The sequence below is a fragment of the Dreissena polymorpha genome, chromosome 6 (genome assembly GCF_020536995.1).
Source record: "Dreissena polymorpha isolate Duluth1 chromosome 6, UMN_Dpol_1.0, whole genome shotgun sequence".
Lineage (NCBI taxonomy): Eukaryota > Metazoa > Mollusca > Bivalvia > Myida > Dreissenidae > Dreissena > Dreissena polymorpha.
This window is the reverse complement of record NC_068360.1, coordinates 26,715,296-26,729,504: the sequence shown is the minus strand read 5'-3', so window position 1 is coordinate 26,729,504 and position 14,209 is coordinate 26,715,296. Positions and strand designations below refer to the sequence as shown.

The 14,209-nt window shown below is 37.0% G+C and overlaps 1 protein-coding gene across 8 annotated transcripts in view; it reads left to right on the top strand.

Moving 5' to 3' along the window:
• The first annotated feature begins 418 nt into the window (after positions 1 to 418).
• LOC127833640 (uncharacterized) overlaps positions 419 to 14,209 on the top strand; it is a 28,543-nt gene continuing 14,752 nt past the window's right edge. For 7 of the 8 annotated variants that reach the window (XR_008027524.1, XR_008027522.1, XR_008027519.1 and 4 more), the window contains exons 1-5: positions 419 to 561; positions 1,177 to 1,234; positions 6,126 to 6,920; positions 11,085 to 11,244; positions 12,132 to 13,944. The gene's annotated coding sequence lies outside the window, so the exon portion shown is untranslated. Of the gene's footprint in view, positions 562 to 1,176; positions 1,235 to 6,125; positions 6,921 to 11,084; positions 11,245 to 12,131; positions 13,945 to 14,032; positions 14,175 to 14,209 lie in introns of those variants that run through there. The other variant, XR_008027523.1, reaches the window with a different exon arrangement.

Genomic DNA, 14,209 nt, shown 5'->3' with positions numbered 1-14,209 from the left:
ATGTCAAACGTTAACTAAATAGCTCTGCTACTGAAGTTTATTGTCACGCTTAACTATTAAATTATTGAAATGTATGCATATATTTTAGATGTGTAAAGGCCTCTTTATAGCAACATATGCGTAATACAATATCACTGCAGTATGTTTAATAAGATTATTTAACATTGACAGTAATTCAATATCTTGATGTTACTCTGTTTTGCAGTAGAGCAGTGTGCTGTGAGTCCCACAGGAGACAGGCTGTACATCACCAGCTGGAACCCTTACAAGCTTCTCACCCTGGCCAGGGATGGCACACTCCTGGCTACATACACAGACCCAGCACTAGTGTACCCACGTGGTCTACATGTGACCCCTGCAGGCCAGGTGCTGGTCTGTGGATGGTCCAACACTGTACTACAGGTGGACAGGGAGGGGCAGAGTAAGCTGGCTAATCTTGCTACTCAGAAGGATGGAGTGATGTGGCCACATTCAGTCTGCTACAGCAGCATAACATCATCCATCATTGTGGGACAGCTGGACGACACCATCCTGGTGTTCAGAGTGGAATAGTGTGTACATGTATGTATTAGTTGTTGTAATTAGTGATTAGTATTTCAATGACAATATGTTGTTTAGCATACGAACATAGTAGTGTGTGATGTTACAATACAACATTGTTTGTGTAGTTAAAGATACAAATAATTTATGTGCACATATTGTTAACTGATTATACAATGTGAGGGTTTTTGTTACAACATTAGATCTAATGCATATTATGTTATGTTGTCATTACATTTGTGTCATTATGGTCCTAACATTCAGTTCTTGTAAACTTTGCATGAAAAAACAAAGCATTTCAACTGAAAATTTAATATTTCTACATATATGCACATGTACATAGCAACTGAGGCTATTTTTAGACTTTCATTTCTATAAACACCATGCCATGTAAGAAATGTATATTGATGAATACTTTTTTAATAAAATATGAAATTGTTTAAGTAATCTTTGGAGGAGTATATATTGATATTTTACGCAACGTTTACAGAAAGGTTACACTTGATGTGAGATTTATTAATTTGCCATATTTTATGATGTTGAACATGTCTTATTGATTGTTATTACATTTATATCAGTGTGTGCGAGTCCTAAATATACATACAAGAAATACATCAAGCTATTCTGCTGCTTCAGTTGCTGCTGGGTCGGGTCAACGATGCTGAGGATGTGGGGGACAAGCATGACGCAGAAGGTAAAAGAGACGCTTTGTCAGGCCTTTTCTTGGCCACTTTGGGAAAAAATGCAATTTTGGGATTTTGAATTTGTTTTGTGCTAAAAGTCCATTGATTTGGGAAAAACACATTTAATATAAGTTTTAATTATACTTCAAATTATAGAAATAAAATCCTATTATAATAGTTATAAACTTTGTTAGATCTAATTGAAACATAATTTAGATATAATTTTCATAAGGAACAGCATATAACACGCTTTGGGTATGGGTCCGTTAAACAGACCCATGAATACTCAAGGAAAAGCCCTGCTTGTGTATTTCCTGTTTATTAAGATGAGGTGGCAAAGAATGGTATGAATTTACATAAGGTAAAATATCCTTTTAAATTGTTTGTTTATTGTAAAATCATATATATTCGTCCGCATGTTATTTTGTGGTTAAAAAAAGACTTTCATGGACGTGGTAGTTAATGCATGACTTTCTCAGTTTGGAAACAATAAATATGGAATTTGTGTAAGTTATTTTCCAGTGTGTTTGTATTTAATTTGTGGATCGTTTAACCCTTAAAATCAATAAAAAATAATGTCCCGCGAATAATAGTGTTTTTGCAGTGTATAAATAAGTGAAGTGTACGAGAATGATATGATATGATTTCACAAAAGGTAAAATGGCGTCTATTCTTGTGTATATCGTGTTTTCAGTACAACTTATTTTACTTGATGATCAATAACTCAAACCCTTCTCCAGCTCTATGCTTTCCAACTTACCGATACAGACACCTCAGAAACACAACACCGCAATAATTTCTGTCATCCCCATGCAGGCCTTGAGTTTTTGTAAAGCTGTAAGATATTTAATTAAGCCTATTTGATTGGAATCTATTCCATCTAATGCCGTATAGAGTCTTATTGCGAGGAGGTGTTAAGTTTTCATTGAGTATACAGTGTTGTTTTTTTAGTCAAAACAGGCCCCGTCACAAAGAAGCATGATTTACATAAAACCACCATTTTTTCACAGGATATTATGCGTTCTTGTTAGTTTCATGGAATAAATGCGTTTTGTTTCATGGAGTTAACGAGTATTGAAAAGTGTAAAGAAAAATAATTAAATTGGAAAATTTGTATGGGAAAATAATTAAAACAAGCAAATTCGTTGAATTGATAGCACACGCCAATATGCTTCTGGACACAAAAGTATTATATTTGACACTCAAAACAACAATGTTTCAAGATACAAAGGGCCAAAACTCTGTTATGAACAGATGGTGTACACTGCCATTTGGCGTGCATCACCCTCTTATCCATATATATTCTCATTTCATGTTTCAATAAAATCGGCCAAAGCACTTCAAAAATATGGCTCCGGACACACAAAAAGCATTTTCAAGATACAAAGGGCCATAACTCTATTATTAACTGATGGTGTACAATGCCATTTGGCGTGGATCATCCTCTTATCCATATGCATACTCATACCAAGTTTCAATGAAATCCGCCAAAGCACTTACAAGATATGGCTCCGGGCGGACGGACGGAAAGACGGACGGACGGAAGGATTGACAGACAACGCAAAACAGTATCCCTCCGCCTATGGCCTAGGGATAATAAAAAGTACAGAATCTCGTATTGAGCACATCTAAACTCACAAATTCGCACTGAAAGAAGCCCAAACACGTTTTAATAATATTATATTTCTTCTTCGATAAAGCATATAAGAAGTTTACAGTATATTTACTGTATTCTGTTATATAAGTTAATATTATTTGCTCTTGAAAGCCCTTTATAAATTTAAGCACCGACAATGGAAGCCATATGTCTTATCAGGCATTATTATAATAATTTTCATTGTTCAAACATTTCTACGTAAAGGATCAATCTGAAGTTTGGCATGCACATTGAGGATAGATGAAAAATGATAAGGAAGTGCATATTTTTTGCGTTTTAAAAAGTTCAGGTTGTTTTATAGGTTACATTATCCTAAATAATTGTTTCATGTAGGGCTGTACTGACTAAAAAAATCATATTTTACTCGAAGCCATGTTTTACACTTTAGACTGGTGTTTTGACTTTATCTCTTGGATATATTGGAAGGGAAAGAAAAGGTGCTCAGTATTTAATCCCTGACATATGATAAAGTTAGAAACTAAAGTACAAGTTTGACCTGAAAACAGTTACATTGCACTAGAAAATGGCCGCAAAATTTAAGGCGCAAAAGAAGTAGAGTTTGATTTGAGTAAAATTAATGTTTGGTTTTAACATGACATATCTTTTTTATTGCTTAAATTGATTCAACTTAGAATGAACTTTCAGTAAAAGTTTGGTTATGGTGGTCTCTATGTTGAAAATGTTGCATTTATTAGCCGGATTTTTTTCGAAAAAATCTCGGCTTATAGATTGATGTTGTCGGGCGGGCGGGGGGGCGGGGCGGGGTGGCGGCGTGCTCGAAAATGTTAAAGTTCTTATTTCATGGTATAACTTTGGTATGCTTGGACCTAGAGTCTTCAAACTTGACATGAAGGTTGGCCAGGATTAACAGATGACCACTGGTCATTTCAAGGTCATTCATTTGAAGGTCAAGGTCACTGTGACCTTCAATATAAAAAATGTTAAAGTTGTTATAACTTTGGTATGCTTGGACCTAGAGTCTTGAAACTTGACATGAAGGTTGGCTATAACTAGTTAGTAACCACTGGTCATTTCAAGGTCATTCATTTGAAGGTCAAGGTCACTGTGACCTTGAATGTAAAAATGTTAAAGTTGTTATAACTTTGGTATGCTTGGACCTAGAGTCTTGAAACTTGACATGAAGGTTGGCCAGAACTAGTAAGTAACCACTGGACATTTCAAGGTCATTCATTTGAAGGTCAAGGTCACTGTGACCTTGAATGTAAAAATGTTAAAGTTCTTATTTCATGTTATAACTTTGGTATGCTTGTACCTAGAGTCTTCAAACTTGAAATAAAGATTGGCCAGTACTAGAAGATGACCACTGGTCATTTCAATGTCATTCATTTGAAGGTCAAGGTCACTGTGACCTTAAATGTTAAAATGTTAAAATTGTTATAACTTTGGTATGCTTGGACATAGAGTCTTCAAACTTGACATGAAGGTTTGCAAGCACACTTAGATGACCACTGGTCATTTCAAGGTCATTCATTCTAAGGTCAAGGTCACTGTGACCTTGAATGTAAAAATGTTAAAGTTCTTATAACTTTGGTAGGTAAAAATGTTAAAGTTCTTATTCCATGTTATAACTTTGGTATGCTTGTACCTAGAGTCTTCAAACTTGACATAAAGGTTGGCCAGTACTAGAAGATCACCACTGCTCATTTCAATGTCATTCATTTGAAGGTCAAGGTCACTGTGACCTTCAATGTTAAAATGTTAAAATTGTTATAACTTTGGTATGCTTGGACCTAGAATCTCAAACTTGACGTAAAGGTTTGCAAGCACACTTAGATGACCACTGGTCATTTCAAGGTCATTCATTTCAATGTCATTCATTTGACAAAAACACGAAAGGTACTTTCCTGTCATTTAAATCAAAAATCCGGCTTCAATGCGGTCATCTCCGACCGCGGAACTCTTGTTTTCTCTTTAAGTTGACGCTTTTACATTGAATTATATAGGGGAATCATTTAGTATATTGTGGCCTTTAATTAATTTAGCTTACACTAACAAGGGAGAGAACTGTCAATATGTACCAGCAGTGAGTTGTTGCCATTAAATTGTTTCATATTTTACTAATTTGTAATATATCTTACAACTTTTATGACATGATGGTTTATTTTGGAACTGTTGTCTAGTGTGAATTTAAACAGAGTTTAACACCAAAGACCTGTAAAGGCATGGTAAAAATGGTGTGTGTGTTTTTGTAACTTTGGGAATACATTAATATGAAGTTGTTGCCTCCCATTTATTATTATCCCCCGCCATAGGTGGATAGATATTGTTTTGGCGTTGTCTGTCCGTCTGTCTTTCCGTCCGTCCATTCGTTCGGAGCCATATCATGAAAGTGCTTTAGCGGATTGCATTGAAACTTGGTATGAGTATTGATAAGAGAATGATGCACGCCAAACGGCGTTGTACACCATCTGTTTATAACAGAGTTATGGCACTTTGTATCTTGGAAAAATGCTTTTTTGAGTGATAAATAAAACACTTTTGTGTCCAGAAGCATATTGGCAGGGGATATCAATTCAACGAATTTGCTTGTTGAAACTTGTATCAACAGTAAATCCTCTGTGAATGAATTGTAAAAGTTAACCGTTTATGATTATGAGAACAATAAACCATTTATTACTTTTAACAAGATGATTTTCCATTCTTTTTTGTTGTTATGCAGGAAAAAAACTGGCTTAAGACATGAGCCACGCTGTGAAATAATAGGGCTTAATGCATGTGCTTAGATTGTAGTCCCAGATTAGCCGGTGCAGTCTGCACAGGCTACTTAGGGACAACAATTACCTCTTTAAAGGTATGTTTTTTGAAAATAAGTATCTTCTTTTGTGAAAATCCAGTATCGTCAGAAAGTGTCCTCCATGATTTGCTTATGTGGATTTCACATGCTAATCTGGGACGAAAGCTTATAATATTGATGAGCGGCAATTTGGCTTATAAAATTACACTGAAAGTTAAGTAAGAATAATTATTATGAATTTACAGGTTATTAAAGCATTAGCCAACACTTTTAATGTTTTAATACGAAATGGTTTAATTGCATTAATTTTCATTAATTGCTATTTAGGACAAGGCACCAATGAAATGCCAAATTAGAAATTCAGATAATTATGTTTTGCTGTTGAAAACCTTCACATCCAATCAAGAGGCATATATGTAGTGTATTATGCATTGTATTATAAAAATGTGTTACAAGTTCATATCCTCCAATCTAGTGTTGTTGTTTTCAGGAGAGCACCAGCATTAATATCGAGTTGGCCAAGCAACAGCACCAGTCTGGCCTGCAGGAGCCCAATACAGAACCATCCTTTCCCTCCCCTGATCCCTAGCTCCTCCCACTGGACCTCCGGCCTCAAACAGCATCGTTACACAAGTCTGTGCAATAAATCCTCAGCACGTCAAGTTTTCACGCGCTGTTATGAACAACCGAAATATCCGTGTCGAGATTTCCCCAAGCAAGCCCGAGTAGTTTTGTTTAGCTCTAGTGCCAGAGTGGGATGAGTGTTACCGAAGCGAGACGATATAGCAGCACTTATGGTAACGCTAACAGTTAACGCTGACAGTTAGTTCCTGCTGTGGACATCACGAAGAATCTCACGAAGAATTAAACGTTGAATAATTTGTTTAATTCTTTATAAGACAGCTATATATTCAGCAAGGAACGAGAGAAAAAAAGGAACAATTGAAATGATTCATTCAGAAGTATATCTGCTGTAGATAGTTAGGACAGTAGTAGCGTTACAGACTGTCCTCAGCGCACAATATATTCATGTGGTGCACCACAGACGCAAATTCCCCCCATTATTGAAAACAAGTTGCTAAAAGTAAACACGTCCGGTTATGTACTCCGAGCCCAAAGGGCATTGCATTTAATTGGGACAAAAGAAGGCTAAAAAACATGACACCAGTTTTGTTGTATGCTCCAGTACACCCTTCGACTCTCAGCTCGAAGTAAATCAGAACTCAAACTCGGCCCTTAACAATATCCGCAAGGCCAGCATATCAGCTCAGCTTCTGAGCTTCAGGTGAGACTTTACAGTGTTAGTAACTTTGTCAAAGATTGGGCTTAAATTCAGCCCCATTCCTCAAAAAGTCTAATTTTTTTATGCCCCCTTTCGAAGAAGAGGGGGTATATTGCTTTGCACATGTCGGTCTGTTGGTCGGTCTGTCGGTCGGTCCATCCACCAGGTGGTTTGTGGATGATAACTCAAGAACACTTGGGCCTAGGATCATGAAACTTCAAAGGTACATTGATCATGACTCGCAGATGACCCCTATTGATTTTGAGGTCACTAGGTGAAAGGTCAAGGTCACCGTGACCCGAAATGGTTAAATGGTTTCCGGATGATAACTCAAGAACGCTTAGTCCTAGGATCTCGAAACTTGATAGGTAGATTGATCATGACTCGCAGATGACCTCTATTGATTTTCAGGTCACTAGGTCAAAGGTCAAGGTCACCGTGACCCGAAATGGTTAAATGGTTTCCGGATGATAACTCAAGAACGCTTAGGCCTAGGATCTCGAAACTTGATAGGTAGATTGATCATGACTCGCAGATGACCCCTATTGATTTTCAGGTCACTAGGTCAAAGGTCAAGGTCACATTGCCCCGAAATAGTTAAATGGTTTCCGGATGATAACTCAAGAACGCTTATGCCTAGGATCATGAAACTTGATAGGTAGATTGATCATGACTCGCAGTTGAACCCTATTGATTTTCAGGTCACTATATCAAAGGTCAAGGTCACAGTGACCCGAAATAGTTAAATGGTTTCCGGATAATAACTCAAGAACGCTTATGCCTAGGATCATGAAACTTGATAGGTACATTGATCATGACTTGCAGATGACCCCTATTGATTTTCAGGTCACTAGGTCTAAGGTCAAGGTCATGGTGACCTGAAATAGTAAAATGCTTTCCAGATGATAACTCAAGAACGCTTATGCTTAGGATCATGAAACTTCATAGGTACATTGATCATTACTCACAGATGACCCCTATCAATTTTGAGGTCACTAGGTCAAAGGTTAAGGTCACTGTGACCCGAAATAGTAAAATGGTGTCCAGATGATAACTGAAGAACGCTTATTCCTAGGATCATGAAACTTGATAGGTAGATTGATCATGACTCGCAGATGACCCCTATGGATTTTAAGGTCACTAGGTCAAAGGTCAAGATCATGGTGACCTGAAATAGTAAAATGGTTTCCGGATGATAACTCAAGAACGCTTATGCCTAGGATCATGAAACTTCATAGGTACACTATTCATGACTGGCAGATGACCCCTATTGATTTTCAGGTCACTAGGTCAAAGGTCAAGGGCACAGTGACAAAAAACATATTCACACAATGGCTGTCACTCCAACGGAGAGCCCATATGTGGGGCATGCATGTTTTACAAACAGCCCGTGTTTTATAAATATTTACTGGTTAAAATTTACAATGCATTATTTGCCAAAAAAAGTGTTTGATAGGTTGCAACAATGAGTTACTTGCCTTATTAAGCTGTATAAGTTGAAACTTAGTACAATCAAAATACAAATCAAAAATTATAAATTGTTAAGTATTTGTGTTCACGTATAACTGATTATGATTTTTATTTAAATTAGAAACCAGATGTTTGCAAAGACAATATCACTATACTGCTTTTATATCCTTATGCACACACTTTTAACGCCAGTGACTAAACTTTACATCTAAGGTCTGTCTTACAAAAACAATTGCATAAAATGTAGACATCAACTAGTATCGATTCAATATCACATACATATAAAAATTTTAACCAGAATAGGCTATTATTACTAGTATAATGGCCCCTGGTAGCAAGACAGAATATCATATACTTAATTCACCATAGACTTTCATCTGTTTTTGCATTTCTGTCTAATCCATAGGCAAAACGTGTGTGATCAAGTACTCATATACTTACAGTATTGTGTCTTATGACTTGTTGTATTGTCTATTGCAAGTTGTTTAGTCTCGCGTAATAAGTTGTGCACATTTAAATATGTACAGTCTCATATTTTAAGTTGTTCAGTGTCATGTTAAAAGTTGTATTGTTTTACAGTTAAAGTTGCCGAGTATCAAATTAAAAATTATGTAGTCTTTCATTTTAAGTTGTTACCGTAGGTTTCCACGTATAGCGCGCACCCGTGTATAGCGCGCAGGCTGTTTTTTAAATGCAAAAATGGAGAAAAAAATATTTAAAGACAATAAAACCACCTAATCGGACTGAAAATGGCCGCCATTTTACTATTGCACAATATCCAATAATCAGGGGCATTGGAAAGCTTAATTAAGCATTCAAAATAGGAAGCGTCATTATGATTAGGAGCATGGGTTGCATAGCACTATACTTTTTTTTACAATTTTGTAATTTTCTAGCAAAAGATTAACAGTCCCCTGTATTTCGTGAAAACGTGAGAAAATAAGAATAGTGTACATTGTGTGATTTTTCCTCGGGGAAAGCATGGGCATTACCGGTAAATTTGAATGTGGCATGGGAGACGGGGATACAGTTGTTGAGGTACACCACTGTTCAACATTCAATATTTATACACACAAAATGCATTTGCATATATCTTCACGTTCTCAAGTGTCAATTAGTGTCTCAAATGTCAATTAGCGTCTTAACAAGTCGTGGCACATATTACTCAATAACATCTGCCAATTACAAAGTGAAAAATGACCCCCTTTCACACCTACCGTACATGTAAAAAAGACCTCGTTCGCACCTACCCTTGCCTGCTCTCCGGAATGTCGACAACAATCCCCATCGGAATTCATCAATTAAGAAGTGTAAACACAAACAAAGAAATGTCTGCAAGTTTATTCAAACATATTTATTTTTTACCAAAACTTCTTCTACCGCATTCATATCTACCAGTTGTTTCGACAATGGCCCCTCAGTCTGTACGATTATAGGGTGGTAGTTTTCTGGAAAAAAACATGGCGGCTATTTTGATTATTTACGATTACACAACATATTTTTTACCAATCTAGCAGCCAGGATGGGGTTGTATCAATGTATAGCGCGCACCAGCTTTTTAATTTGAATTTTGGAGGTAAAACACTGCGCGCTATACGTGGAAACCTACGGTAGGCTTATTTGGGCAGACACTTTGTGCACAATTTATAAAGCCCTGTTTTCTCGGTATGAGGCTCAAAGTAAATCCCCCTACAGTCTGTTACAGAGTTGTACAAGATGATACCAGGTGAGCCTTGTTATGGGAAAAGGGTGCTTAATGCATGTTATGTACCATCCACAGATTAGCCTGTGCAGTGCGCACTCTGAATTATCAGGGATAATGCTTTCCATTTTTGAGGAAAATTTCGCTTTAAAGAAATTATTTCTAAACAAAAATCATGTCTTGGTGGAAAGTGTCGTCTCAAGTTAGCCTGTGTGGACTTCACAGGCTAATGTGGTACTATACATATTCATTAAGCCCAGTTGTCCTGAATATGGCTCAAGTTTAGTCTGCTTCCAGTCTGTTGGTATTTGTAAATTCTGATTAGAACAAATATGGTATAAAAACCACTATGATTAAAAACTGGTAATTAAAACATTGGTGTACATATAAATGCAAATTTAACATACATATTGAGCAATTCTAATAGTAGCTCAAAATTTCCCAATTTAACATAGTTTGCCATTTTTAAAGAGTTGGTTACTCATTTTTTCACAAAATTAAAAATTTTGAGTCGTATTTTGTTCACAAAATATCATATCAAACACAGTTAATGTTTTAAATAACTTGGACAAAATATTGTTTTGTTATTGGTAACTGTGAAAATATAGATTTATCAAAGTACAGGCAAACTAGTATTGTAATATGATGGTAATTAAGGGCAAATGGCCTGAAACATAATTTTTACTCCAAGGTGTATGTGTGAAAAAAACTTTTCCATCTTTATAAAGTACACGTAATAGGCACTTCCTTATATGCAAGTGGACTAATAAAATGAGCACTGAAACTGAACATTTCAACAAAAACGCATGTCAAAGAATATATTTTGATTGGATTTGTGCAATGAAGTTCCATGCAATTAAAAAGACATATAATTCTCAAATTAAAAGATAGAATTTTCCCGATGTTTGATAATATTACGCTAATTTTCCTCATTGGTGTGGTACAGATACTTTTTTGGCAAGTTCAAAAGACTATCGGCTTTCTCAATGTTACAGCAACTGCTAAGCTCAGAAGACCAAGGAGTAGTGAAAGGCTCAGCCAAATCAAAGTCCAGCGATGTGAGGGTGAGACAGCCTTCCCATGTCCTCGTATTGCAACATGAAGGACATTTTAGCTGAAACTAACAAGGGAGAGAACTGTAGATCTGCACCAGCAGTGAGTTGTTGCCCTTAAGTTGTTTAATGTTTTATTTATTTGTATTATGTCTTACAACTTACATGTTGATTGACTTTAAGACTGTTTTCTAATGTGAATTTAAACAGATTTTAACCATCAAAGATCAGTAAAGGCAAGGTAAAATAATATGTGTGTGTGTTTTTTTGCAACGTTGGTGAGACATTAATATTATTATTAAATATTAATATTGTTGCCTCCCATTTATTGAAACATATAATAACAAAACATATCTTATGACATTTTAAAAGTAATGTGATTAATAGAATAAGTACAATTAAAAATATTAAATTTTTAACCAAATGGTTTTCCTTCTTTGTGTTTTGCAGCAAAAAATTGGCTAATAGATAAATAAGCTGTGATGTGGAAAAATGGGGCCTAATGCATGTGCTTAAATTGTTGTCACAGATTAGCCTGTGCAGTTTGCACAGGCTAATCACGGACAACACTTTCCTCTTAAAGGTATTTTTCATTAAACAAATAATCCTCTTTATGAAAATCCAGTCTAGTCAGAAAGTACCCTCCCTTATTAGCTTATGTGAATTTCACATGCTAATCTGGGACGACACTTTCTAACATTAGTGATCCGCATATTGGTTTATGAAAATACATTTCTGGAAATGGAGTCAAGATAATAGATATAAATGTACAGATAAGTATAGCATTAGCCAACACTTTTCTTGTTTTAACACAAAATGACTTAATTGTATTTATGTTCATGCTATTAAGGACAAGGAACCAATAAAATGCCGGATTAGAAATTCATGTTGTTGAAAACCTTCACAGCCAGTCAAGAGGCATAGTTTGTTATAGATTATAATATAATTGTTACAAGTTCCTATCACCCACTGTGTTGTTGTTGTTTTCAGCAGAGCACCAGCATTGATATCGAGTTGGCCCAGCAACCGCACGAGTCCCGCCTGCAGAAGCCCCAGTCCAGAACAACCCTTCCCCTCCCCTGACTTCTAACTCCTTCCCCTTGACCTCCTGACTGAAAAACTCAGCATCGTTGAACAACTCCGTTCTGCAGGAAATTCTGAGCATGATTCTGGTCAAACGTCGAGTTGTCCACACATAAGCCTGGGTAGTTTTGTTAAGCTAGAGTTCCGCGTGGGCCTGAGAGGGACGAGTTTTACAGACACGAAAAGTTATGGCAGTAGTTATGGTAACGCTAACAGTCAGTTGTTGCTGTTGGACATCACAACAAATATCCTGAAGAACAAAAAGTTCAATAACTTGTTCCAATCTTTATGGGACAAACAGAAATTGAACGGGAGAAAATCAAGGAACAATAAAAGCGTAAGCTTTCCTAGTGGGATGCTTCTGCTGTTGATAGTTTAGACGACAGTAGGGTTACGGACTGCCCCAGATTGTCCATTCAGCGGCCAAAATATCATAATAGAACGGACTTTTGGCAATATTACCGACAAAGAAAGGCAGTAATGACTTGGTTGTGAATACCCAGAGCACGATACATCCATGCTGACACAAAAAGGCAGTAATGACTTAGTGGTGAAAACCTAGAGCACGCTACATCCTTGCTGACAAAGAAATGCAGTAATGACTTGGTTGTGAATACCCAGAGCATGCTACATCCATGCTGACACAGAAAGGCAGTAATGACTATGCTGTGAACACCCAGAGCATGCTACATCCATGCTGACACAGAAAGGCAGTAATGACTATGCTGTGAACACCCAGAGCATGCTACATCCATGCGGAAACAGAAAGGCAGTCACGACTATGCTGTGAACACCCAGAGCACAATATATCCATGCTGACACAGAAAGGCAGTAATGACTATGCAGTGAACACCCAGAGCAAGATATATCCATGCTGACACAGAAAAGCAGTAATGACTATGCTGTGAACACCCAGAGCACAATACATCATTTGCTGACACAGAAAGGCAGTAATGACTTGGCTCTGAACACAGAGCACAATACATCCATGCTGACACAGAAAGGCAGTAATGACTTGGCTGTGAACACAGAGCAACATACATCCGTGCTGACACAGAAAGGCAGTAATGACTTGGCTGTGAACACAGAGCTTAATATATCCATGCTGACACAGAAAGGCAGTAATGACTTGACTGTGAACACAGAGCACAATACATCCATGCTGACACAGAAAGGCAATTATGACTTGGTTGTGAACACAGAGCACAATACATCCTTGTTGACACAGAAAAGCAGTAATGACTTTGCTGTGAACTCAGAGTACGATACATCCATGCTGACACAGAAAGGCAGTAATGACTTGGATGTAAACACCCAGAGCACAATACATCCATACTGACACAGAAAGACAGTAAAGACTTGGTTGTAAACACCCAGAGCACAATACATCCATAATGACACAGAAAGGCAGTAAAGACCTTGTTGTAAACACTAAGAGATCCATACATACATGGGGTGTGCCACAGCCGCAAATTACGCCAACTATTGTGAACAAGGTGCTTAAAGTGAACATGTCTGGGTTTGGTATGAGGACTTAGCACTCCAAGCCCAGAAGGCCTCGCATTGAATTGATGCAAGAGAAGGCTTTGAAAAATATTAGCAGTTTTGTTGTGTGGTCCAGTACGCCCTTCGACTCTCAACCTGAAGAAAGCATAACTCAAACTCGGCTCTTAGCAATATCAGCAAGGCCAGCATGTCATCTTAGCTTCTTGAACTTCAGGTGAGACCTTACAGTGTTAATTTTGTTGTTGAAATTAGGGCTGAAATTCAGCCCCACTGTTATCTCAAAAAGTCTATATCCATGATTACTGGCTTAAGTTCTCAATTCATGGTTTCCCGCAAGAAAAAGAATGTTTTGATAGGTTGCAACATTGAGTTAATCAGAACTCAAATTCAGCCTTTGGCAATATCAGCGAAGCCAGCATATCAGCTCAGCTTCTTGAGCTTCAGGTGAGATCATACAGTGTTATTCATTTTGTCGAAAT